Here is a 15513-nt window from a genome sequence, read left to right as displayed (position 1 = left end):
GAAATGTCTGGTCACCGTAAACCAGGAGATCTGCTCCGTAAACCATATCACAACCACCGTAAATTACGGTTCTACCGTAATTTACGGTAGTACCTTGAATGTCAGGTTTTGTTTTGTTTGATCATTACTCCAAGACCCGACTCTCGGTTTTCAGTTTTCTATGATACTAATTCATTAAAACCTCGTATTTCTAATATGTTATAAAATATTCAAAATCAACCATCAAACCATCATAATCCGAAACAATAACCATGCCTTACTTGATTATTCGACCCGTTTGGCTCGTCTACGGAATTCCTTCCTTTTTGACGACTACCAACGAGTTCTAACCATCTTTTGACCAAATATTCAATGTAGCGATATCATCGCTATATTTCATAGTAACGTATATTCTAAAATTCAACTACGCATATCGCCATGATCTAATTTTACTTAAGGTAACTGGTCAAGTTACATACTAGCATAATTCATCAACATTGATTTCTAACCATAATTACCCAATCCCGGGCCTGTCAACTTTAGCGTATCACTTCCATTACATGGTTTACGCTTTTATAACCCGAATTTGAAGAGGGATGTTTAAGTCACTTCGAACACTACCATTCCGACCATTATTTGACCCGTTTGATTTTCTAATGAAATTCACCATTTTACCAACATACCAACTTATTTCAACCAATATTTTAACTCGTTTCTTTATCTAGTGAGTTATATCCTATTATATAAGGTTCTAGTCACGGGTTTCTTATGCAATCCTAACATATTTTTGCATATATACTTATTTTGTCCCGTTAAGGCTATTCAATATTTGCAAGCTTAAATCACGCTTCTATTAGTTTATGTCCTATCCCCATTTTTATACGTATTCAAAGGACTCTATTAAACAAAACTCTTATCTCTAAACAACTCTTGAAGGTTGTTTGCCCAATTTACCCCTCAAGGGCTTTTTGATCAATTTTTAATCCTTCTTTTACGACGAAGGACTTTCACTAAGAATTTGACCAAAATCGCACGTTTAACTATAATCTAATTAAGGCGTACCTGGCTCGAGTCAACTTATAGACCCGTTTTGTACCTTTCCTTATTTAGCCGCTACTTTATAGCGGCGCAATAATCCACTTCCCGTTCACTCCTGTGAACATTTAACTTAACAACCAAACATTAGTCGATATTGTCAGATGGTGTCATCACCACCATTTGACCCATTTGGTATTTATGACCAAACATTTATACTTATGTCAAAACATGGCTTTTAATATCCCATTCACACATCCGACCCATTTCAAGTTTTAACTACAAGATTATTCTTCTTACGTATTTAACTCGTTATGGCTTACACCATGGGTATCCTTTTAATCCCAACTTACATATAGTCAACATGTGACTAATTTACCCTTTTTCCCATTACTAGTTTCGCTATAAGGTAACCTTAAAGAAATCTTATAAATTCTTAGTCGATTCACGACTAAATTACCCTTTTGTCCATTTTACCATTAACCATGGTTTTGATCATTTTTATTCGTTCCGACTCATATCGCTTAGTGTCGGAACTTCAATTTCGAATGTAATCGGTTGTCACATTTATCATCTATAAAATACATACGTTTACTACAAATGGGTGTAAGCTTTACTTACCTCGCATCCATGCCATGCTTTTCCTTCCGTTCTTAATCCGTTTGACCCGCTTCATCCACAAGCTCCCACCTAGCTTGTTAAGCGTCAAACTATTGTCATCATTTACAAGGCGGTTAAGTTAGTCATTAACAATCACGACTATTCCACCTCACTTATTTCCTATGTCGAAGCTATTATTCGACTTCATGATTAGTTAACTTAGTTTATCAAGGTTAACTACTTTCAATCACATGGTTTACAACATTAAGTCTAAATCAACATGATTATTAGAACTCTTCTTGTTTCGTATTTCATTTAACTAGCCATACTATTCAAATAAGCGTTTCGTTCTAAATTTCAACATTTGGCTTTCTCCTTGGCATTTTATCAAACACCTAAAGTGCATAGTTTTACATATTTACTAACTAGTTCATAACTAGTTATTTTCACCAAGATTTACATCAAAATCAACCCTCCATGTCTAGTGTTCATGAATTACACCTAGTACTAGTATCATAACATCAAATATTCATCAATTTAACACTCTAATTCAAGTGTTCATCATAATATGCAAAACCCACTTGGCTCATACTTGGGTAATTGGCTAATCACTAGTTTGTGGCACAATTCTAAAAGTTTGCATCTAGGGTTTGTCTCTAAACATCAGTTTGCTTCAAATTTCACCAATACAACAATCATGCATGCTCAATTTTTGATTTTCTCAATTAACCTAAAACTGAACATGAATCAAAATACCAAAATTTTACATACCTTTTGATCCCCGCAACGAGGTGATCACTAATCCGTGTTTGAAACTTGATTTAGAGCAGATTAAGGGCTCCAATTTGTGAGCTTTAGGTGAAATCTAGGGTTTGGAAGGTGGGTGTCACCCCTGGGTTCTTCTCTGGTCGACCAGGGAGTAGTTTTTGGGGTGTTTGGCTTTTGTTTTTACTAAACTTGTAATTTAAGTTTAGTTTTTGACAATAATAGCCTCTCACTTTTGTTTAACATAAGGTTTTGTTAGTTTAACCCTATTTCCCATCCTTTTAATAAATATTACACATTTTTTTTATTTAAGTCATAATATTCAACGGGTTAATTTTACCACTAACGGTATTTTACCCGTTTTTACTATTAACGAGGTTTGATTACCAAACCCGTTTTCGGGGTGTTACAAGTCTACCCCCCTTAAAGAGGTTTCGTCCTCGAAACCTTTTCTTACATAATTCATTGAGTTTAGACTCAAATGTATTCGATCCGAGAGATCTTTTAAGCGGTACTTATACTTTTAACCAATTGTTAGTATTACCAGAAAGGTATGGTAACATCTTTTTGGTTTCTAATTGTCTAGGTATCTCATAAGACATAATGCAACTTGAAATAACGTAATCTCGTTATTTCCACTAGCTTAATTAACCTAGCGATATCCATCGCTTTCGTATACTATCGAATTCTTTATGAATCCGTTACTTTGACCCGTTTAAAGGTCTTTGGTGAAATCTTTCACTTTTAGCAACAGATTTTATTACTTTCAAATTCATTCATTCGGTTCAGTCATACCGAATCCACCGCTTACAAGCAAACCAAATTTATTTAAATGAACTTAACCGGTCTTACTAACTAGACTTATTGGTCCTGTTGCTTTCTACCTTTATTATTTGCTATGGTTTACCTTATAAGGTAACCATTTAAAAACTCGTTATCTTTTAGTTAAAAGTTTTCATGTATATTGACGCGTACGTCTTTCATGTGTAAGGCCTCGCGGGCCGTTACCTACTGCTTATAACCCTTAATCTTTATTGATTGAGTTGTAACTTGACCACTCAATCTCGTTAGTCTTTTAACATGTTTATCACGTGCTTGTCTCATATTAACAAGCGTTTTGTATTTGTCATGACATTTTCTTAACTTTGAATAGTTTTGCCGGCTAGCCTAATTTGCCACCGTCACTTCATACCCCGTCACACGGGTGTACTATTTTGCCATCTCCTGCCTTATGTGTGTTCTAAGATTTTCTAAACAATCTCATACTACTTATGTCTGTTAAAACATTGCTTTTGACTAAAAACTAAATTTTTTGTTTACATTTTCTCCTTATCTTATATCTTTTCTCGTGTCTAGGAATTTCCGTTTTAAGTTTTATTCCTGACCGTTATTATTTTACACGGAGAATTGTAACCAGTTTCCCTTGCATTACAATATTGACCCGTAGGTTTCTTCACTTAGCCTTATGGGCTATTTCTTTATATGTTTCGCCTTTTAAGGTGAAACCCAACAGTTCGTCTCCTTCTATTTATGACCCAACGGTCTCCTTGGTCTCGTAGACCTTATCACTACATTTTATCCCGTAGGTTATGATGATCCCATAGATCGTCTTTTATTCACGTCTACATTTATATGTCTATTTATACATATATAGCTTTAAAGCATCCTTTGTTATGTTTGGAATCATTAAATTTTGCTTTTGAGCTTTGGTTGACCTTGACCGTAGTCTAAGGTTTCATTCGTTTCTTCTCGGACACATTTTCCGACTTTATGACTTCTCACGTCATTTATGCGTCGGTTTATCTTATACTCACCGTTATCCAGTTTACATACATTCGTGTTTGATTATGTCCCATCGTCGGGCTCATTATTCTTTTGACTTTAATGTTACTATTGCTCCGCTTGTGTTTACTCATGCCGTCTGGCATGATATTATATTCGACCCGTTCAACTTTAAAATAGTTGAATGTAATTTATTCACAACTCTATTTACATTATCTTGTCATCTTTTAGACATGACTCATATCCCGAGTCTTTTGATTTTCTATTTCGCGTTCCTGTTTCTCAGTCTACGTATGCGTTTAAATCCTTACCCACCAACCGGGTGTTTTACCGAAGTCACTATTATTGCAACCCTCCTGGTATGCATTAAGACCTCGCTTCAATCTTACATTCCGACTTTGTCTTTAAGTTTGACGTTTTACAAAAACGACCCGTTAAGGGTCATATTTTGCATTTTCCGGGTTCGAGTGTAAGTACACTCCCTCCCAATACTTGTCTAAATCATGTTTCATGCTTCTTTGTCCCTTCACTCGGGCTCATTTTCCTGATGTAATACGCTTCCGTCCCCGGTTGTGCGTTTACATTATTATCAAATATTTTGCTTATCTGATTCATTTGGGGTACTTTTAAGTTAGTCCCATTCACCCCGCCCTTACTACATCGGATGTAAACGTGTCCGCCATAAGAAGTTCATGGTATCATATGCCACTACTTACTTGGCCAGAGTAAGCGATTAACACATGATACACATGACCTTTTTATAGTTTTCACATCACGCCCTATGTAAGTAACGCCTCTATTTGTTTCTCTTGGAAACAATATCCCGAATACATTTTCTATTCGGTTTTTTTTTTCCAAGCTTTTAATCTACATATGCAACTTTTAAATTTCTACTTATTTGTTGCATATTACTAATTGTGCGATTATTTAAAATGTGCACCTGGTAATGTTTGCCCCGACGGGCGTTCTTTGCCATTAACCTTGTTCGCGGTCGTTACGCGATTTATTCCTCGGTGAGCATACTCCTTTTGTCATACTTCGGACCGTTCCATTATCATATCCACAATTTGTTTGACTCTCGTCGTCTTCAAACGCGAGTGTCCTTCAATTAAAACATTCACAAAGTTAGTAACGTCAACTTCAATAATCGCCCGTATTTTAATACAAGGCTTTTTCTACTATACGCGTCAACGCGCGTATTTTCGTCAACTATATCAATCATTTTAATTGGAGTAACGTGTACCACACGATAGCCCTATGTGATGTTTACAACACTTTAACATACTAAACTATTAACATACACGTACTTACCGGATTTGCGATCAAGCCTTGAACCGAACACCAATTCTTTATTAAGAGCATAAGGTTTAAGTCCAAGCATAGCTTTCCCGCCATACTTGAATCTCTTAAACCAAGGCTCTGATACCAACTTGTAACACCCATGTTATAATTTTAAAGGTTTTCGTATAAATAACGAAAATAAACATGAAATTACGATTAAGTATTCTTAGAAAATACGAGTAATCTAGAACTTTTACAACTTAAAAGTTTTCAACGTAATATAAATAAGTTCGTCGTTTAAAAGATATGACGTAACGCCGTGCGGAAGCTTTAATCCCGAGTGTTAGATTTTTATTGTGTTCGGTTCCTCACCGAGCTTGATCTTCATCCGGTCACTCTTGGCATTCACCTATGATCAAAACCGTTAAAATCATTAGTTTTGACGTTGTTATATAATAATATAATCCCAAGGCTTAATGCCACATTAGAAATAACAAAAATATAAAAGTGATTCTGAATCCACCGTAAATTACGGTATCACCGTAATTTACGGTGAGACCTGGAAATGTCTGGTCACCGTAAACCAGGAGATCTGCTCCGTAAACCATATCACAACCACCGTAAATTACGGTTCTACCGTAATTTACGGTAGTACCTGGAATGTCAGGTTTTGTTTTGTTTGATCATTACTCCAAGACCCGACTCTCGGTTTTCAGTTTTCTATGATACTAATTCATTAAAACCTCGTATTTCTAATATGTTATAAAATATTCAAAATCAACCATCAAACCATCATAATCCGAAACAATAACCATGCCTTACTTGATTATTCGACCCGTTTGGCTCGTCTACGGAATTCCTTCCTTTTTGACGACTACCAACGAGTTCTAACCATCTTTTGACCAAATATTCAATGTAGCGATATCATCGCTATATTTCATAGTAACGTATATTTTAAAATTCAACTACGCATATCGCCATGATCTAATTTTACTTAAGGTAACTGGTCAAGTTACATACTAGCATAATTCATCAACATTGATTTCTAACCATAATTACCCAATCCCGGGCCTGTCAACTTTAGCGTATCACTTCCATTACATGGTTTACGCTTTTATAACCCGAATTTGAAGAGGGATGTTTAAGTCACTTCGAACACTACCATTCCGACCATTATTTGACCCGTTTGATTTTCTAATGAAATTCACCATTTTACCAACATACCAACTTATTTCAACCAATATTTTAACTCGTTTCTTTATCTAGTGAGTTATATCCTATTATATAAGGTTCTAGTCACGGGTTTCTTATGCAATCCTAACATATTTTTGCATATATACTTATTTTGACCCGTTAAGGCTATTCAATATTTGCAAGCTTAAATCACGCTTCTATTAGTTTATGTCCTATCCCCATTTTTATACGTATTCAAAGGACTCTATTAAACAAAACTCTTATCTCTAAACAACTCTTGAAGGTTGTTTGCCCAATTTACCCCTCAAGGGCTTTTTGATCAATTTTTAATCCTTCTTTTACGACGAAGGACTTTCACTAAGAATTTGACCAAAATCGCACGTTTAACTATAATCTAATTAATGCGTACCTGGCTCGAGTCAACTTATAGACCCGTTTTGTACCTTTCCTTATTTAGCCGCTACTTTATAGCGGCGCAATAATCCACTTCCCGTTCACTCCTGTGAACATTTAACTTAACAACCAAACATTAGTCGATATTGTCAGATGGTGTCATCACCACCATTTGACCCATTTGGTATTTATGACCAAACATTTATACTTATGTCAAAACATGGCTTTTAATATCCCATTCACACATCCGACCCATTTCAAGTTTTAACTACAAGATTATTCTTCTTACGTATTTAACTCGTTATGGCTTACACCATGGGTATCCTTTTAATCCCAACTTACATATAGTCAACATGTGACTAATTTACCCTTTTTCCCATTACTAGTTTCGCTATAAGGTAACCTTAAAGAAATCTTATAAATTCTTAGTCGATTCACGACTAAATTACCCTTTTGTCCATTTTACCATTAACCATGGTTTTGATCATTTTTATTCGTTCCGACTCATATCGCTTAGTGTCGGAACTTCAATTTCGAATGTAATCGGTTGTCACATTTATCATCTATAAAATACATACGTTTACTACAAATGGGTGTAAGCTTTACTTACCTCGCATCCATGCCATGCTTTTCCTTCCGTTCTTAATCCGTTTGACCCGCTTCATCCACAAGCTCCCACCTAGCTTGTTAAGCGTCAAACTATTGTCATCATTTACAAGGCGGTTAAGTTAGTCATTAACAATCACGACTATTCCACCTCACTTATTTCCTATGTCGAAGCTATTATTCGACTTCATGATTAGTTAACTTAGTTTATCAAGGTTAACTACTTTCAATCACATGGTTTACAACATTAAGTCTAAATCAACATGATTATTAGAACTCTTCTTGTTTCGTATTTCATTTAACTAGCCATACTATTCAAATAAGCGTTTCGTTCTAAATTTCAACATTTGGCTTTCTCCTTGGCATTTTATCAAACACCTAAAGTGCATAGTTTTACATATTTACTAACTAGTTCATAACTAGTTATTTTCACCAAGATTTACATCAAAATCAACCCTCCATGTCTAGTGTTCATGAATTACACCTAGTACTAGTATCATAACATCAAATATTCATCAATTTAACACTCTAATTCAAGTGTTCATCATAATATGCAAAACCCACTTGGCTCATACTTGGGTAATTGGCTAATCACTAGTTTGTGGCACAATTCTAAAAGTTTGCATCTAGGGTTTGTCTCTAAACATCAGTTTGCTTCAAATTTCACCAATACAACAATCATGCATGCTCAATTTTTGATTTTCTCAATTAACCTAAAACTGAACATGAATCAAAATACCAAAATTTTACATACCTTTTGATCCCCGCAACGAGGTGATCACTAATCCGTGTTTGAAACTTGATTTAGAGCAGATTAAGGGCTCCAATTTGTGAGCTTTAGGTGAAATCTAGGGTTTGGAAGGTGGGTGTCGCCCCTGGGTTCTTCTCTGGTCGACCAGGGAGTAGTTTTTGGGGTGTTTGGCTTTTGTTTTTACTAAACTTGTAATTTAAGTTTAGTTTTTGACAATAATAGCCTCTCACTTTTGTTTAACATAAGGTTTTGTTAGTTTAACCCTATTTCCCATCCTTTTAATAAATATTACACATTTTTTTTTATTTAAGTCATAATATTCAACGGGTTAATTTTACCACTAACGGTATTTTACCCGTTTTTACTATTAACGAGGTTTGATTACCAAACCCGTTTTCGGGGTGTTACATAAAAGTAATAAAGATAAGTGTAAAACTCTGGACCTAACAATCTCCCCCTAGTTTTATGATCTCTTTATTACGGTTTAGACGATCTCCAACCTTGGGTCTTCTCTTTTAGCGGCCCAGCAGTGAACGAGCCCATTCGCTTGATGTCGGATGAAATGACGATAATTAATGATGTCGGACAAAATGACGGATGACTTCGGATGCGTCTCGGATGAACTTCAATGTATCACGGATGAAAGAAAGTGATCTCGAATGAAGATGTATGATCTCGGATGATATTTATATTTCAGATGATCAAAAGTGAACGATGTCGGATGAAATGATAATAATAGAATGTTGGTTTTGAAGTTGTAATGATGATGTCGGATCTGATGAACCAACAGTTGAAAGAAATGTTGTAATGATGTGGCCCAAGAAACCATTGTAGGGAATTAAGACGATAGTAGGGCCCAAGTTCAATTTGTCCACATGTAGTTGCCTTAGACAAAGTTTTTGTCTGGCCCACTCCAACTTGCATATTTCATTTTTATCCATTAATTATGTTTTGAATTGGGCTAGTATTAAACCCAATTGATCTCCTGTCCATTCCGTAATCATATGCCATCATGGTCCCCACAATCATTCTTGCACTGAATTCAAAACATGCAATTCATTTCCTGACCGTAGATCATAAACCTCATCTAACGGTTCACACTCCTTAGGGTTCTTTTGACAATTTTTAATTCTGAATAGACATCATATGCAGCCGCCAGGGAATATTCCTCCTGACGTCAGCAAAATGAATCCAACGTTCAACTGTGTTTCACCGATCATCTTCATTCTCCGGTCACTGAGATATCACCGGCTCTTCGACAATAACTATTATTAACGAAGACTGTCTTTGTTATTCTCCATTGGACTGGTCTCCACTGTCTCCGACGTGAATTTCGATCTTCGGACAACCACCGCCTTATATCACCAACACCTCCATCGGAGCTCTGCCACCACCGAACACTGTTCTTCTCCGACGTACTCCGTTCATCTTCTCCGACATACTCCGTTCATCTTCTCCGTTCATATATATCACCGCCGACCAAACATCTGATCATCTCTACCACCGATAACAACCTAGAAACTTTCTTTGTCTCTCTCTTCTTTCTTTTTCTTAAACGCTGGAATAGCATCTAAAGTCCTTCGATCTGAAAACTTCATCAAAACACAGATCTGACTTTCTTTTACATCTCCGGCGGGTTTTCCGGTAGAGCTCCGACCGAACCGAAAAATGAAATGAGCCACCGTGATTCTGATACCAATTGTAAGTCCCGAAAATCCGGATCAAACAACGATATCAAACGATCAACAAGGATAGGCGGAATCCAAACTTGATGATCTTCAAGAAATCAAGAACAAGATGATGAAAGATTGTTGAATTGAAAGCTTAATCTTGCATACAAAATGATTTGTCTAATACAAGATTCAAAAACTAATCAACCTATGAGGAAAATAAGATCAATCCATAAGAACAAAAAGAAAATATTCATTACAAATCATAGTGTCGCCGCTTAGATCGCACACAGTCTCAAGGACTGTCTGGTACGATCTTCGAGAACCTTGCACACAATCTCTAGGATTGTCGGGTACAAGGCTCTCTATTTGGCGCTACATTATTACAATGGAGAGCTCTACCACTAATAATTTAATAGGACTATTTATAGGAGCCTCTACCCCATTGGCCCACATGGCCTAGCCCAAGTCCAAGACACAATTAAAAGCAAATAAACATAAAATACCGTAATAAAGATAAGCGTAAAACTTTGGACCTAACAATCTCCCCCTAGTTTTATGCTCTCTTTATTGCGGTTCCGATAATCTCCAACCTTAGGTATTTTACTTTAGTGGCCCAGCAGTAAACGAGCCCATCCTCTATAAACCTTCAGGTCCAACTAATTCAAATATGCTCCAAAATTTTGCACCAATTTAATTAGCCCACTTCACTAAAAATTTGCAACCCAGTAGTAGTATATCCATTCGGCCCAATTAGAAGTCTAAGCCGAATAACTGCATATCTTTAAGGCCTGATATATTCACCATAAGTGTCGTATCCCAAATAAATTTAAAAACCAAATTATGCAAATGTCTATAGCGGGCCAGACCCAACATGCAGCAAAGCAACAAATCCTAAGTTTCCCATGTGACAATTCATCAACGAATGACCACATGACGCCTATCGATTTTTTCCATTGTCTGATGTTGACATTTTGTGATTTGTAAACAAAAATTTTCTAGTCAACAGTGTACCCATACAACTTGTACAAGGCCCAAAAAAACAATGCTCCAACAATCATGGCCCAATCATTAAAAGACACATGTAGACAAACCTGCACTAAACCCTAGCCGCAACCAGCTTCATCGGAGATTATTATCCAACCGACATCAGCTTTTGCACCGCCAACCATCTTGTGCCACCAACTCAGCTTCAATCTCTGAATTAAAATCATCACCACCAGGCCCAAGTTCAACAGGCCCAACTTTAATCTGATCGATACATTGGACAGGCCCAGCCGCAACCCTAGCTGAATCGACATCCTCAGCAGCCGCCGAAGAACATTCCCGGACCTGCTGATGTCATCATCTCGATAATCACCAATGTTTCTAGAATTAACTTCCGTTGATTTCTCCGATGTTACAATTTTCGCAGCCGCCAGATAATGTTGTTGGTGCACTACATCTGCTGATTACGTCTTGTATCGAGTCATAGACTTTAGATATTAGATCTGGGCACTATATACGAGAAGTTATGAAAATGTATAGAATTAGGGTTAGTGGATCGCTTATTAGGCCCATTAGAGTTTAGGATCGCTCGAGTGACCATGTTGGACCGCTCGAGTGACCATGGGCTGGATCGCTCTTGTGACATCATGTATGGGCCGCTTATTGGGCCTGTCCAATAAGCGGTTCCAGTTGCCTATATATACTTGATGAGCGATCTCAGTTGTAACGTTTGGTTGAATCTCGTACCGAAGTGCTGCCGGATCGAGAACTCGTTGTATTTACCGTCAAATCAATACAGAAAGTGTTTAAAGTGTATTGCAAGCTATTCCTACGTTGATTACTTGTCATTCCGCACCTGTAATTGACGAAAACGCCTCTGATCGACTCATTCGGGTCGCCAAACGATCCTACAATTGGTATCAGAGCTTCAGGAGGAGGAGTTCTACAGGAAATAGCTGGAAATCGTCAAAAATTCTGTCTTCTACTCATTCTTTTTCAGATTCAGACATTTTCAACGGTCGAAATTTGCTGAAAATCTCAGGGATTGTGCGCAACTACATAGAGATAAACCCTTGAAAGTTTGGTGTCGAAATTCAAAGAAATAGTGTGCCAAAATGATGTCCGAAAGTGAACCGCTTTTCTGAACTGTTCTGGACCGCTCCAAAATTAACTGATTTTGGACCGCTTATTCGAACAATTAAGAACCGCTTATTCGGTCGAGTAGTTGAATCGCTCGTAATTTGAAGTTGCTGGACCGCTCGAACGGATAATGTTGTGAACCGCTCGAACGGACATCGATTGGACCGCTTTTGTGTTCATTCATCCCGGATCGCTTATTTGGACCCATCTTGTCTGCTCATCTGATTTTATTGGACCGTCTTTGTGATTTTTGAGTATCTTGTTCACTTTTATAGACTGTTTGAAATATTTTTTGAATATTTGAAAATGGACGAGGATTTCTATAACGCGTTCGCTACTCCAAGTACTTCAATCACCGCTATTCAAACAACAATGCTAGAAAACGAAACCGGGACGATGTAAAAACCTCCCAAGTTAATGAATATCGAAGAATATAAAGGCTGGGAAGGTCGGTTTGAGAATTGGGTACAAGCGAATTATCTTGACGCTTGGGAATGCGTGGAAACAAAGTATATTCGACCATTGAATAGTGATGAAGAGCCAGTTCCAATCAAAGATCTTAGAGATGATGAGAGGAGGAAGTACAAAAATGAGAAAATGATGCTAAGTCTTCTTCAACAGGCAGTGAAGGAAGATATCATGGTTCTTTTACAGCACAATGGAACGTCGTGCTCGATCTGGAAAGCGTTGCGATCGAAGTTTAGGGGAAGTGAAGAGATGGTTAAAAGCAAGAAGTCGCTTCTAAAGAAAGAATTTGATCTTTTTCGTGGATTGAAGAATGAGAGCACGAGAGAAATTATTGAACGTTATTGTAATCTGCTTGCGAATATGAAAAGGTTAAGTATTGAAAAGAGTAATGAGGAGTTGATCGACAAACTTGCTGATGCGTTGCCATATGAAAGTTGGGGCACATACTTGATGATGCTCAGAAACAAGAAAGGTTTTAGCAATCTGACGCTCAGTAAGTTCATTGAAAAGATCGAAGCTCAAGAAATGGAACAGAGAAAAGTGATTAGAATGAAAGACTTCGATGGTGAACAAGATATTGGGTTATATTATAAAGCTGGGGTAAATGAGAAATCGTCGAATTCATCTCCAAAAATTGTGACTGGTATGAGTGCCAAGAGCTTATCTGAAAGCCCATCATCTGGATCAAGCAGCAAGACCAGTTTTACTTCATTTCCATCATTTGATCCAAACATCTCTGCAACTAAAAACGGGAGAATACAGTGCAACATTGTATTGAATCTTGAGAATGATCAAGATTATTCTGAGGATATTGCCAAAAACCAAATGTCTTTATTAGGAATGGTTTTGGAATCTTACACTTGTTTTGTTGCAGGTCGTATCGGCAATCCAATGCTAACCAAAGAAGACTACGACCAGATAGATGCTGAAGAGATGGAGTTGATGGATATAAAGTGGTGTTTGGCTAGTGTTTTACGGAGAGCTGAGAAGTTTAAACAAATCACGGGGAGAGATGATCTTCGTGATGCGAATGTTTCTACTTTAGGTTTTGACAAATCTAAAGTTACTTGTTTTTCGGTGCAGGGAAAAAGGACACTTCAAGAGGGAGTGCACAAACCGAGAAGCAAGTGGAGTTCAAAATCCGTTCAACAACAACAACGCTTACTATCGCAAAGCCATCTATCACCAAGTTGGTCAATCATCTCAACAACAGAAACATCAAGCTCAGACTGCACACGGAAGAGATGTGATTGAAGATACCGGAAAGAGAGCTTGTATAAGCAGTTATGATTGTGGAAAAAGAAAAGATTGTAGTGCTTTGATAATTGATCAAGATGATGAAAGGTTACCAGAAGATTTTAGCTGGGCAAACTTCACTTGGGATGATCACATTCCTGATCAAACCACAGCTTACACTGCATTTATAGCAAAGATTGTAGATGATAGTGATGATGGTACAGAGTATTGGGCGAGAAAATACAGAGAAGATATGAAGTTCCTTGCTGAGAGTGATAGCGAAGATGAAAAAGTCAAGAAGGAAAAGAAAAAGAAGAAGATTAAAACACCGGTGAGTAGTGATGATGAAGAAGTGCCGGTGGTGAAAAGGCAAACTGTGAAAGAAGTGCCTAAGTTCAAAGTTGATGAAAGTGTTGATGCGAAAGAAGTTTCTGTTAAATGTGAAAATTGTGAGATTGTGAAAAAGCAAAACAACACGTTGATGCACAACTTAAACCGTCTGAAGGAGTCATATGATGTGCTGAACAAGACAATGAATCAGTACAATCAAACAAGTGAAGAACAAGCTGTAGCAATGAAGACTCTTCAGGGAGCGTTTATGACTAAGCAGAAAGTTGTAAACAACTATATTGAGAAGTGTGCTGTTTTAGAACAGAAGCTTGAGTTGCAACGAATCGAAACGGAGAGAGTGAATCGTTTATTAAAAAGTTACTCATGTACTTCCTATGTGATTGACAGGATTTATCCTACTGTTGAGAGCATGAAGATCTGGGAAGAAGATGAAGTAACTGAAGAAAAAACAGCTGAAGTTAGTATTGAAGAAAAGATTGCTGACAAGAGGAAGAGTGACAAGAAAAAGGATACTGAAAAGACGTCATCTGGTAAGAAGAAAGGTGTCAGTTATAACAGATGTCCACCTCCACTGGAAAACGGATATTTGCCTAGACATCCTAACGATGAAAGAGTCAAAAAGGCTACAAATTTACAGTGGGAGTCAGAGTCGTCGGTCAATCTTCCTGAAAATATTGATGTTGTGTTTACATCGTCTGACACTGATCAATAGTCTCAATTGATAAAGAAAGTTGTGGATCATGTGTTAGATAGTGATGACATTGACGAGTCAAAGCCGGAGTCCGCGTCACAGTCAAAATCTGAGTCAAAAGCTCCGAGTCAAACAGAAAAACAGGGAAAATTAGTTTATGATAGAAAATTCTTGTTATCAAAATCTAATTTGGATGACGGGTTGTTTAAAGTTGCTTATACTTTGAATAATTCGGACAAATTATATTCTGATGAGGAATTTCCATTAAGAGGTGTCAAAACTGAATTGATAAACAAGGTTTTCAAACTCACAGAAATTAATATTTCTGAAATTAAAGAATTATGTCTTAATGAAAAACCTAAAAAATACACCTCAAGAGTACAACAGAGATTAAACAAGAAAAAGAATTACAGTTCTGGTTCGGATTTCCAAAAGAGGTCAAACCATAGCGGTAATTTCAAAAAGAAAGGATTAGGTTTTATTCCTACAGAAAAACAGAAAAATGAAAAATATGTTCGTGATTTTAAATCCAAAATGTCCTTTATTTCAGGTACATCGACTGATGAAGAAGAAAAGACATGTTT

The 15513-nt window shown here is 37.0% G+C and overlaps 1 long non-coding RNA gene across 1 annotated transcript; it reads right to left on the bottom strand.

The window, feature by feature from the left end:
• Positions 1-7408: 7408 nt before the first annotated feature.
• Positions 7409-8538, bottom strand: LOC118490630. Its single transcript, XR_004889641.1, has 2 exons — positions 8390-8538; positions 7409-7708 (listed from the first exon to the last, which is right to left on the bottom strand). It is a non-coding gene; the product is annotated as an uncharacterized LOC118490630 (long non-coding RNA).
• Between the last annotated feature and the right edge of the window lie 6975 nt (positions 8539-15513).

This window comes from Helianthus annuus, chromosome 3 (genome assembly GCF_002127325.2).
Source record: "Helianthus annuus cultivar XRQ/B chromosome 3, HanXRQr2.0-SUNRISE, whole genome shotgun sequence".
Taxonomy (NCBI): Eukaryota; Viridiplantae; Streptophyta; class Magnoliopsida; order Asterales; family Asteraceae; genus Helianthus; species Helianthus annuus.
The sequence above is the reverse complement of the archived record's forward strand: the minus strand, read 5'-3'. Positions and strand labels throughout refer to the sequence as shown.